This window comes from Cibotium barometz, chromosome 17 (assembly GCF_041138505.1).
Source record: "Cibotium barometz isolate CiBa-2024 chromosome 17, ASM4113850v1, whole genome shotgun sequence".
In the NCBI taxonomy this organism is placed as follows: domain Eukaryota; kingdom Viridiplantae; phylum Streptophyta; class Polypodiopsida; order Cyatheales; family Cibotiaceae; genus Cibotium; species Cibotium barometz.
This window is the reverse complement of record NC_141062.1, coordinates 33216193-33227050: the sequence shown is the minus strand read 5'-3', so window position 1 is coordinate 33227050 and position 10858 is coordinate 33216193. Positions and strand designations below refer to the sequence as shown.

General features: G+C 43.9%; 1 pseudogene; it reads left to right on the top strand.

Annotated features, from left to right (window-relative positions):
• Positions 1-7035: 7035 nt before the first annotated feature.
• Positions 7036-9469, top strand: LOC147629906 (scarecrow-like protein 30; annotated as a pseudogene).
• The last annotated feature ends 1389 nt before the right edge of the window (positions 9470-10858 follow it).

Sequence of the window (10858 nt, the reverse complement as noted above, 5' to 3'; positions counted from 1 at the left end):
AGCCAAGAAATGCATGAAGCGCCAAGGAAGAAACAATTCCCACTAGTGGAATGTCTGGTATCAAAATCACCAGCCCAATCTGAATCACTGTAAGCGTGTAACTGCATGTCACCCCCCTCAGGATAAAGCAAACCAAGAGTCGAGGTACCCTGCAAATAACGGAATACACGCTTCACAGCTTGCCAATGTGACAACCGTGGGCTGTGCATGAATCTGCTCAACTGAGAGACTGCATACTGAATATCTGGCCTTGTATTACACAAGTAAATGAGGCATCCAACAGCCTGAGCATATGTAGTGGCATCAAAGGAAACACTGTCATCTTGTAGTGACAGTTTCATCCCAGGCTCCATAGGAGTACTAATAGGCTTGCAATCCTGAAATTTAAACTTCTCCAGAAGTTTAGCAACATAACGTGATTGCAACAACCCAATGCCTCTGTTATCCAGCACAAACTGTATGCCCAAATAGTAATGTACAAGGCCCAAGTCAGACATGTCAAATGTCTGTTGCAGTATCTCCTTAAAAGCTGCAATTTTGTCATCATTTGATCCCATGAGCAAGAGATCATCCACATAAAGACTGATGACCAGCAGATCTGTCTCTTCTTTCTTCACATACAAAGTGGCCTCTGATGGACTGTTCACAAATCCCTGAGTGAGTAGAAAAGCATCTATTTTTGCATACCAAGCTCGTGGAGCTTGTTTCAAACCATACAAGGCCTTTTTCAGCCTGCATACTTTCCCCTCATGACCATGTTCTGCAAATCCCATGGGCTGAAATACATAAACTTCCTCCTCGAGGTCCCCATGTAGGAATGCAGTCTTTATGTCCAACTGGTGAACAACCCAACCACGATGTGCAGCCAATGCAATGACACATCTAAGTGTCGACATACGGGATGTAGGAGCAAATGTCTCCTCATAATCAATGCCCTTCTTCTGTGCATAGCCCTTTGCAACTAGACGGGCTTTGTACCTGTCAATGGATCCATCTGCATGTCTTTTCAACTTATAGACCCATTTAGTACCAATGGCTTTCTTGCCTTTGGGCAGATCAACCAAATCCCATGTTTGATTCTTTTTAATAGAATCAATCTCATCCTGCATGGCTTTGTTCCAATGCACATTATCTCGTGCATCCACAAATGAATCAGGCTCATCATCATCCTGTAAACTGGCTGCCATGACCAGATTCAAATCCATGATGTGTGCATGCTCATTGGTCCTTGTCTCCCTACGAGTACGACCAGCAAGAGGACCCTCTAAATGGCTGTCCTGTAATGTCCTCAAATACCATCTAGGTATATGTCTGACCTGTGGTGCCTGCTGTCCCATATTTGGTTCAGCTTCTGGCTCATTTGGCTGCTGAATTTCTGCACCACCTACATCATTTGCTGGCTGTCCAGTACCGTCATGAGTTGGATCACCAACTGTGGAATGAAACTCCATGGGTAGTAGACCTTCAAACACATCATTTTCAGCCTGATTTGCCTCATAACCAGCCATGGATAATTCTGATTTTTCATCAAAAATCACATCCCGACTGATGAATATCTTCTTGGATAATGGGTCATATAACCTGTAGCCCTTGCTCTCACGGCTACACCCAACAAAAATGCATTTTGTGGCTTTATCATCAAGCTTCCTCCTCAACTCTTTGGGTATGTGTGCATATGCAAGACACCCAAAGATACGAAAATGCGATACAGAAGGCTTGCGGCCATGCCAAGCCTCAAAAGGAGTAATAGAAACCAATGCCTTTGTGGGACATCGATTCAAAATATGACAAGCACACATTACTGCTTCCACCCAAAAGATATGTGGTAGTCTTTTTGCCTTTAGCATACATCTGGCCATCTCCATGAGTGACCGATTTTTCCTTTCTGCAACCCCATTCTGCTGTGGAGTGTAAGGAGTAGTATACTGATGTTTTATACCTCTACTCCCAAGAAAAGAATTCAGCACATGTGACATATATTCCCCCCCTCGGTCAGAACGAAGAGTCTTCACCTTACATCCTGACTCTGTCTCAGCAAGTGCTACAAAGGCCAAAAATGCATCATATACCTGTGATTTCTGTGTCAAAGGATAGACCCAGCATATACGAGAGAAGTCATCAATAAATGTTGCAAAATAAAAGCAACCACCTAATGACTCTGTCTACATGGGACCACAAAGATCACTGTGTATAAGTTGCAATTTTGCAGTTGCTCTTAGAGCCTGATCACGTGGGAAGGAAAACCTGTGCATTTTTCCCAAAATACATCCTTCACAAATGTGATCTGGAGGCTTCTCCATGAGAGGTAGATCTGTAAACATATTATGTCGCTGCATAAGCATAAGACTACCAAAATTTACATGCCCCATGCGAGCATGCCATAACTCCGCATCAACCATAGCTGGAGTAAGAGTGAATGCATGATAAGCAGACTGATCCACTGGCTGAAATGCATCCAACTCATAAAGTCCATGACATAATGTACCAGTAAGCATCAAGGTCAAGGCATTTGCTTTGTCTCTGACCATGCATTTATCATCATCAAAGTGGACTTGCATTCCACAATGTGCTAAAGAAGAAATGGACAACAAATTCTTCTTTATCCCTGGTACATATAAGGCATCTGTAAGGCGGAGAATGGAGCCATCAATGGCTGTAAGCTGAATCTCCCCAATGCCAGACACTGGATATGAAGCATTGTTGGCACACTGAACAATTTTGCCAACAGGGGCAGGGCCAACATGACTAAACAAATCCCTGCGAGATGTGATATGCTTTGAGGCACCACTATCAAAATACCAAGTACATGCATGCTCTGTCAAACTGAGTGCCTGTGAAGACCAAGAGGCATCATAGCTGCATGTAAAAAAACAGTAATCCCTGTCCTCAACAAAAGAAGCAGTCTCTGGAGGAGCTTTAGGAGCATCATTAACAGACATCCCAGCTTCCTTTGCCTTCTCTTTGGCAATCCTCTTCCTACATTCCGTGATGTAGTGACCTGGCTTCTTACAGTAATGACATTTGCCCTTCTTCTTGGGCTGTCCATCACCTTTCTTGGTATCCTGTGAAGAACCACCATCACCTGAGTTTTGATTTGCACTCTTTGGCTGAGATTTCCCTTTCCCCTTTTGACCTGTAGTAAATGCTTGTTCAGCATTTGTGTTCATATTCATATTCTTCCTCATTTGCTCCTCTTGTAGTAAGAGAGCAACAAGTTCCTGATACTTGAGGGGTTCAACAGCATTCCTCATGCTGAGGTTCAAAGAGGTATGGAAAGCCAAGTAAGATCTTGGCAAAGAGTGTAAGATGGTGGACACAAGCTGTCTCATGAATAATCTCATCCACATTGATGAGTTGCTCTCTCAAATCCTGCAGCTTGTTTAAGTGGCTAGACATATCATCTCCTTCATTCATCTTTTGATTTTCCAGTTCTCTTTTCAAAAATGAGATCCTAGCCTCATTACGAGCAGCATACATCTGCTCCAAAGTCACCCATGCATTCTGTGAAGAGCCAGCTAAACGAATATGAGGTATAATGGACCTCTGAACTGACAATGCAATGAGTGACAAAGCTTGTGCATCCCTGGCATCCCATGTCTTTTGAGCATTTGTTCTCTGAACAGGCAGTGGCTGTCCTGGAGCCTGTACCTGTTGTCCTCGTCCACGAGCACCCCCTTGGGGAGGAGTCTCTGGAGCCAATGGACCTGGACGTGGTTCATCACCACTAACAAAATCCCAAAGACCTTTTGCCACAAGCACATTTTTCAGCATAAAACTCCACAAGGAGTAGTTCGTGCCATCCAATTTGTCTTCCTTAGACAAATATGTGAATACATCACTTTGTTGTTGATTTGCCATTATGCTTTACGCACAATGTTGTACCTGTTTACCAAAAAACCCAATAGCAAAAACCCTGATAACAACTGTACTCCACTGAATACAGTTCACCCAAATCTGCCTGCACTCTCAATCCTCTGAATGTGCAGCTCAATGCACCAATGACTGAGTAGAGCAGCAAATGGCGTACACAATGCCAAAATGCCCCAAAAATGCCCAAATTTGCTGCACCCAAACTGTGCAAAAATCTGTATATTTTCTTGCTAGAAAATCTGCCTGTTGTGCCTGTATATTTTCACAGAGAAAATTAAAGTGCCCAATATTCAAAACTTGTAATGCTTACCAGCTGAGATTTCAACAGGTACAAGTTGACTGTAGTGTGCAGATACGTGGACTGTTGTACTGTGCAGGTACTCGTAGCAAGTACAGTCGACTGTATGCAGGTACAGTACGAGAGCAGTCCTCTGTAAGCAGGCAGGTACATTACGGGTACTGAGGCGACCACAGTACCGTACTGACAAAGCAGGTACAGTCGGCGCTGAAGGCGTATGGCTGCGCAGGTGACAGTAGGCGCTGTCTGGGGCTGCAGGCGGCGTCTTGCAGGTGGCGCTCAGGTACACGGGCTGAATAGCAGAGTGAAGGCGACCAGGCACAGTTGGTACAGGCGTTGACAAGTGCAGTACAGTACTGCGCTGTCTTGTACAGTTGGCGCAGGCAGGTGACAGTCGGCCCTTACAGGCACGTAGGCTGCAGTACGGCGGCGCTGTCAGGTACGGAGGCTACAGTACGGCGACGTTGACAGGAACAGAAGCTGCAGTACGGCGACACTGTCAGGTACGGAAGCAGCAGTACGGCAGACTGGTACGGGCAGATGTACGGGCAGTTGATAAAGGTGAATGTGTACAGCAATGGGCAAAGGCAAAGCTTCAATGGCTCTGATACCAATTGAAGACAAACAGGGCTAGGGTTAGGGTTTACACAGGTTCAAGCAAGCGTGGAAAACAAGGAGGAGGGGTGAACACGACTGCTGTATTCTTCAATGATAGAAAAAATCAAGTACAAGCCACATGATAGTGACCCCTAAAGGATAAGTGTTCACATGTCCGGCCATAAATGTGCCGGGTGGACCAAAACACTTATAAACTGCATATAAGTGAAACTGAACTAAACTGGGGGAAAAAACCTCCACTAACTGAAGTAAAAAGTGCCCCAGTAACCTACTGATGATCACTAGCACTCCTCTGGGTGCATACACAGCATAAAACCCAACACTTTTTGGTAGCTCTTGTGGGACAGGCACGATAAGATGTCGTCCTCGAGGGGCTCCCTTTCACTTTCTCTCCTACCATGCTCACTTATTTCGGGAGAAGTCTATCCTTTAGCAAGAACCTCTCTGGGAACAAGAGGTTCATAAATGCCAAGAGTCCTTTCTTGCGGTTGCAAACGGTGATTTTCATAAGCAATAGAGTGTCCTTCTTGGGAAAGAACTGCACCTATGCTATCACCGCACGCATCGCAATATACCTCAAATGTCTTTGTGAGGTTAGGAAGTACTAAAAGGGGTTGTGACATAAGCTTCTCCTTAAGTTGATGAAAGGTTGTATTCTCTTTTGCGGTCCATTGAAATTCAACCTTCTTTTCTGTTAAATCATGGAGTGGATCCGCAATTATAGAAAACTTCTCAATGAAGCGTCTATAATATCAACACAAGCCAACACAAGCCAATAAAACTACGTAGCTCATGGAGATTCGTAGGCTGAGGCCATTATTCTATTACCTTAAGCTTTTCAGGGTCCATGCAGATCCCTTCCTTAGAGATAATATGGCCTCGATAAGCGCTTGAACCACTGGTTGTAAGGAAGGATTACTTTGAGCTTCCTACAGCCTTTGCACCAAGTAGCGTACTGCTTGGGTGCCTTATGCAGAGGCTTCATCCTCCTTAAGATTGATATGCAGATTGACTTCATCCTGATGGTTGTCATACATAATTATCTCTCCCTTAGATTCAGGAAAGACCGCACACACAAGGGCGAGCACGAGGCGCAAAGCCGAGGCAAGGGGGGCAGCACTAGAAGTGTGCATGGGTGGATTGAGGGATACGAGGCGAGGAGCAAAGGAGGCGTGGGGGCGATGGCGGGCACAAGGCAAAGAGCTGAGGTGTTGGGGGGGGGGTGTATGCATGAGCGAGTTGAGTGGAGTGAGGTGCGGAGTAGAGGGGCAGTGGGGGCAATGGTGAGGTCATGAGGGGCAAGGGAAGCAACAATCCATGAGCTGAAATGCTTCTAACAAAATGACATTTGCCTTCGATTGCTCGAGATAGAGGGCCACAGCTCAATATGTTCAAATATGACGAGACATACATATAAAGGCCTCTAGTGACGTAGTTGCAATAAGGGTTGGCGTTTCCAGAAGCTTAGTTAGGATAAACAGGAACACAAGATGGGACGTGTCTATATATTTTTAAACCCCATTCCCCACATAAACATGGAACTTTCTTTTCTCATCATTGTAAATTTTAATTTAGCTCTTTCTTGGGTTCTTCAGTGCTAAGTCTATATTTGAAGTTTGAATGTTTTGGAACTACTCTAATCGGTCTATATTGATTCCCAGGTGGTATGTGGCTTGAATAGCATTGAATACTTATGTAATTGGAAAAACTCTCTACACATGTAGTGTACTAGAGCCCCCTTGTGTATTCTTTTGGAAGTTTTTCTAATACAATATTAAAGCCCCTGCCCACTATTGTGGGCATTGCAAAAAAAAAAAAAAAAAGTTAGTGCTCTTTGCACATTCGCAGAAATTGATATTTATACATACTCTTTAGTTTGTGACATAATTTTTGGGATTGGGTAAATTTATAGTGCCTTGTAAATTGGTAAATGATTGCATATGTTACAAGTAGAGCATTCAATATCGTGATCTTTGTGAGCCAGTGTTTGGGAAAAATGTGTCTCAGCTACCAACTCTGCCTTTTAGAAATCCAAAAATGCCGGTTTGATTGGAAGAGAAAAGGAAATTTTCCTGTATAAAATTTTATGAAAATAGTGTGAAATTTTGAAAAAGTATGGTTATTTTCCCATTATTGTTGGTTCAAAAATGTATCAAAAGGAAATGCGCTCTTTAGAAAAATATTTTTTCCCGAACACTGTTGTGAGCCAATATAAGGGAGATATAAGGGGGCTACAGTGTATACACCTTTGCATTTTTTTGTAAGTCCCAACTCTTTGGTATCGCTATCAAACTTTACAACTTGCCATAGTTTTGCGCAACTCATTCAGGATACCAAGGAAACCATCTATGCCTTTCTTCCACTTTCCATTGGTCACTTGTACACACACTTTCCACTTAATTTATAAATTTCTAGTGGTCCTAATCTTTGCAAAATTGCAACTCATTTATAAACCAGATATGTATATTTGCTCTGACTTTCACTTGTACACAAACTCTCCATTTGGACTTGCTCAAACTTTGACCCAGATTGGGCCACTCTTTTATTTTTAACGCCTCAGAGAAGCAGGGATCGACATTGGGCCACATTCGAAAACCAGAGGATTTGGCTGCCGCTTTCTTATATCGAGCCCCTGGAAGATGAACCCATGAAGCTGCTAGCCCCTCATAACCCATGAAGCTGTAGCGGCAGCCAAGTAATTCAGAATCAAGCTCCTCTTCTGAATATTCAAATGTGCTTATGATGGACCCATTTCTAGATTACATCAATGGGATCCTGATGGAAGAAGGTATGGATAATACCACTTGCATGCAGCAGGTCGACCATGTGACTTATCAGGCCATCTTCAGTGGCTTCCACAGGATCCTAGGTGAGCATTTGCCGCCCAATTCATACACTGATTCTACTAGGTATGCTGATGTCTTTGATCCGCGTCTTCCGCGTCAACTCATCTATTCTGAAAGCGGCCCTGATGAGCAACATGTCAAGGTAGTTAACCCCAACGATGGGCTCTACAGCATGCGTAATGAGCCTAGAATATCCCTGCCTGACACTGGCCATCCCCAAAGTGTTGTTCAGCAAGAGAGCGATGAAGTTGGCTGCAAACTAAAACGTGATTCTGGTTTTCAAGGCCATGTCATGCCCATGAATTCTACCCAAATCCCTGAGTGTCATGCGATGAAAAATGGCATGTACAATTCCAATGAATCTAGTGTTTCTTTGTCTTCTAACTACGACACCTTGGTACAAAATTACTATAATGCTATCAAATTGAATGATGAGGTACTGGATATGACGGTATCTTGTCGGGGTAAAGATGCTATTGTTGAAGGCCTCAATGGCCATAGATGCATGGGAGGCCAGGAACAGGGCAATGGTGATTTCAAGCTGCGTTCAGCGGATGAAGAATTTTCTTTGAAACTTGCAGAAGTTGATCTGTCATTTGATCATTTGAAACTAAATGATGTCTACACAGATCTCTATGCTGGAGAGCCTAGCTCTTTAGGCAGTTCAACTGGAGCTGCCAGAGATAGCAAACACAATGGGGACAAGAAGAAATCTTTGGGCAGCAAATTTGGTCAGAAGAGCACATCAAAAGTGCAGGTGTTTGCAAATGTGAGGGAGGTCCTTGTGAGCTGTGCGGAGGCTGTGGCGATAGGAGATCTGAGGAGGGCAAATTATATTTTGCAAGAGCTACACCAAGTGCACGGTGCCTCTGCAAATGGGACCAGCTTGCAACGCACTCCACACTTTTTCAGCAAGGCTTTAGCATTGCGAATGAGAGGGATTGGAGAGCACCGCTTTAGGGCAATGTCTAATAACCCATTTGTAAAGGTAATGCATTACTTGGCAAATCAGAGCATTCTTAAGGCAGCAGAGGGGGCTTCAAGGCTGCATATTGTGGACTATGGGTTAAGGTATGGCATTCAATGGCCCTGTCTCATAAATGCACTGGCAGACCATCAAGGGGGCCCTCCTTTTCTGGTCATTACGGGCATAGAATTGCCACAGCCAGGCATTGATCCAGCAAAAGGGCTTGAGGAAAGCGGGCGGCAATTGGCAGCATATGCCAAAACTTATAATGTCATTGTCTAATAAGTGGGAAGACCTTGATGCGGCCTCCCTCAACCTCCATGAAGGTGAGGTCCTTGTTGTAGACTGCATCAAGTGCCTCTGCCACCTTGCGGAGGAGAGTGTTGACTTGGCCTTGACCATTTCCCCCGCCAGAAGGTGCTCACCTTCATGCGGAGCCTCAACCCTCACCTTCTTCTCACAGGAGTTGGGACTTATTTAGCACAAAGTTCACCCTTCTTTGTCTCCCGCTTCCATGAAGCCCTGTACTCCTTCGCTAATATATTTGACATGCTAGACACACTGTGGGGCGACACCCCTCAAAGGCTTCTATTGGAAAGGACCTTTTTCTACTGTGACATCCTCAACATTGTGGGTTGTGAGGGTGTGGAAAGACTTGAAACTTACAGGCAATGGCATGCGCGCATCACGAAAGCTGGCTTTGAGCAGTTGCCTGTTCCCCCAATAATTCTGTGCAGATCAAGGTCCTATGTGAAACAGCATCATCACAAGGATTTTCTTATCCATGATGATGCGAATGGATGGATGTTGATGGGTTGGAAGGGTCGCACTACGCTTGCTGTTTCAGCGTGAAAGCCCAGTCGTGTGTAAAAGGCAACAGGTATGAACAATTTGGAAGAGGGATGTGTCATGAAGCGACCTTTCCCTAGCAGCATTGCAAGGTAAGCAGCCTGGAGATTGCTTCTATCAACTGTAAGCATCTTAGATAAAATCAAGGGAGGATTGATAGTATGTGTAACATCCGTATTGAAGATGCTCATTGTATCATGATGCGGTTATTGATGATGTATGTGACATGGTGAAAGTTCTTCCCATGGCTTGTTTTACCTGCAAGGATGTGGAAAGATCGGAGAGATACAAGATTTACAATGTGAATCATCCTATGAGCTGACCCTAAGCAGCTATCTATTCCCCTCCCTATGTGAACCAGTATTATCACATGGATGCTTTTGGGTTGGAAGGGCATAAATTGGATTACAAGGCTCTCGTTTCACTATGCCGACTATTTTATGTGATAAATCTTCTTCTTCTTTAAAAGCATTTCTAACAAATCTATAGCTTGTATAGGAAAAGGGTCTAATATTCTTTAGTAAAAATGTAAACACAAGGGATTTTTTCAAAAAAAAACATTGAAGACGTGTGCTTATGGAGCTTACATATATTGGCCTCTTGAGGGCTCATGTACTCTTTATCATTGGATTAGTTAGGCTAGTGTCACTCTAGGCAAGGCACCCTCAACAAATGAGGCTAGCCCACGTGGTAAGGCGTTCGCCTCTTTCATGGCCAGGAGGGTTAGGATCAGCCATTTGACATTATTCTGCACCCGCAGTCCACTTTTTGTCTAGCAAATCAAAGGCTGCCATTTCCTGTGTGTCCGGCAGCCATGGGTGCGTGACATGTGTGTGACACCCGCCTTAGTGTTGCTTCTACTCTTATTGTGTACTTTCACTTCTCTACCGATTGTGTACTTTCTTGCTATCCTTGTCTTTCTTTGTATCTCCATTTGTAGTTCTGTCATGGAAGTATGAGAGCAGAGGCCCCTCTAATGCAAACCAATATAACATGGCAAGCTCAAACATCAACACCGGTAAGATGTGTCACTCACCTTGTGTACACTTGATCTATGTGGATTCTTGTATGTAGTGTGGAGGAAGAGACACACCAATGCATGATCTAACCTCCAAGCATATCTGAACTCAATCCTCCTCTCATGTTTTTGCTCAAAAACAAATAGACTAGTACATAGAATGCACAAAATCAATCTAGCAAGAAGCAAGAGAGTGAGAGTAGAGAGAATAAGAGAAGAAAACAATGAGGTATAGAATGGTATGATAGATACTATATTGGGCGACATCAACAGCATAGAGGTCTCTAACAATGATTAACACTCGTCACTTCTCACAGCATAGTGTTACATGACATCTACTAGCACACACACCTACAATACAATTCCCAATTTCACATTGTGCACTTCAACTA